The sequence below is a fragment of the Cupressus sempervirens genome, chromosome 1 (genome assembly GCF_028749045.1).
Source record: "Cupressus sempervirens isolate cs-2001-9-10 chromosome 1, ASM2874904v1, whole genome shotgun sequence".
Lineage (NCBI taxonomy): Eukaryota > Viridiplantae > Streptophyta > Pinopsida > Cupressales > Cupressaceae > Cupressus > Cupressus sempervirens.
In genome coordinates, this window is record NC_143118.1 from 63,750,906 (window position 1) to 63,753,240 (window position 2,335).

Sequence of the window (2,335 nt, forward strand, 5' to 3'; positions counted from 1 at the left end):
TCTGATCATACTCTGTTGGTCTATTTTGTGCTAGTCATTGAGCTTCTTGGTCTTGGGTGATGCCCTAAGGCAAATTCTTACAGATACAAACTATAAAGATAACATATCATATATAAAATAAAAAAAAGAAAACATAAAAATTGTTTAATGCAAGTGTAGACAATGAGACATGTGAAAAATATTTTTAAAGAATAACATTTTAAACATATTAAGTACAAATTATAAAAATGTAAATAACTATAAATCTATTCTTTTATAAAGAAATGATTGAGACAATACTTATTGTTACACCATTACATATTTGTACACACTTAAATGAGAGATCGCAACAAATAGTGAGATCAAGTGTGGATAGATAAAGTGTTTATAATTAATTAATTAATTTTAAAACCACAAAATTACTGTTATGCGAGTTTAAAATTAATTAATTAATTATAAAAACTGTCAAATCTAATGCATATGTTCGGCTGTTAAGCCAATGACATCTTCTACAATCAATTTGACTTTGACTTCCTCTTGGCATGTGCCATTTTTATAAGCTTGAAATATCTAAGATTATAGAATGGCTTAAAAGACTAAAAAAGAATTTCATGCATGACGATAGAGAGGAGAGAGCGCTACTCGGAGCGATATTGTACTGGTTCTTTATCACAAAAGCCTAATATAGAACCAAAAAGAAACCCATCGAGATGAATTCGATTATAGTAGACATAATCTTTATTGCACTTTTAAGCTCAAGGAAAATAAATATATTAAGATAACTGATTACATCCTCTCTTGAGAGAGAGTCAATAAAATAAAACAAATCATTTCTGTATAATCTTAGCTCTCTTACTCTGATAAAAGATCATTTAATATGACATTAAACATTCATATTAATAAGCTCACATACAATTGTACCCAAAATCATAAATACACTATCATGAATTGTAGAAATGTCATATGGATTCTTCAATCTGGTAGATTAGATCCTCTCCGAAAAGATAAGCGGACAAAATAAAATAGATCATTTCTTCATAATCATAGCTCTTTCATTCTAATAATAGATCATTGAGTATGATCTTAAAGTTCAAAGTATAATTGATTATTGTACCCAAAAACATAAATACAATATCATGAATTGTGGAAATCTGCTATCATTGACAGAATATATTTCAGATTAAACAATCCTACAAGAATCTGATGAACAATATGATCAACTCTATAAGCACAAATTTTCCCATTTACTTTCTAAAAAAACTGATGTATTATGATTGGATATATACTCCGTTATCTCATATTGTGATTCCATCTTTATTGAACCCAAAAGATAAAAATGGATGAAACTTATTCCAGCTTTATTGAACCCAAAAGAAAAAAATGGTAAAACAGTTTCAGTTTCCAAAAGTTATTCCAAAATCCAAACAAGCAGAAGAAAAATTAGGGCAAACAATGTATGCGCATAATCAGAAATGATATATGGTCAAATTGTAATGAACGATTGCATTGGCGGTTTTGAGGTCGAAGGTGTGAGTTCGGGCGAGGGCGTATCCCCGAGCCAGTCTGAACTTCCCACTTCCTCCCACTATCGGCATCTCTCTCACCTCGCTAAGCACGGCGTTATTACCCACAACAGCGAGCGTACTGCCGTTGAACTTCCCGCCTTTGAAAACGTAGGTGACCGCCATTAGCAGGTGAAACTGATCTTGACTGGCGGAGGCGTAGAGACCCTGCGCTTTGCCAACCATTTTGGAGGTGGGCTCGGGCCCTTCTGTCAATGGGTCGTCCAGCACAAACACCTTTCCAAACACAGTAGGCGACGTCTTTGTCGATGGGGCCGACGCCACCTCCACTGCCGTCACATTCTTCCCTGAAATTGTGTCATGGAAGTAGAATTGCAGGTGAGTTATTTTCTCCTTCAGTGGGTATGCTGCTTGGGCAGAATATTGCAGGGATAACATTGCAATTATCACTGCAAGTACTGCTGCCAAATGCTTCTTCGAGTCCCCCATCATCATTGCTAGGGATCGATAGAAATGGGTTTGTGTAGAAGGCAGGGATTGAAGGAGTTGTTATAGGAGGAGAATGGTTGATTATGCTATATTCTGGACGGTGCGAACTCCATTAACATTAAACCGTGAAGTAAGTATACCAACTCCTTGCAATGCAAAGTTGACCCACCTAACAATTATGTCTGGATTTATTTAAACAAGTTGTTAATTTCCCCACTATTCTGTGCGTGACCGGCGAGAAAGGATGAAAGAGATTATATTATATTGGGCCTGGAAAAGTCTACACATGAAACGAGGAAGCTGGACGATCATGTTAGAATAAAATATGGGTACCAATTATGTTT

General features: G+C 35.1%; 1 pseudogene; it reads right to left on the reverse strand.

Moving 5' to 3' along the window:
- Positions 1-1,316: 1,316 nt before the first annotated feature.
- Positions 1,317-2,106, reverse strand: LOC149576165 (dirigent protein 23 pseudogene; annotated as a pseudogene).
- Between the last annotated feature and the right edge of the window lie 229 nt (positions 2,107-2,335).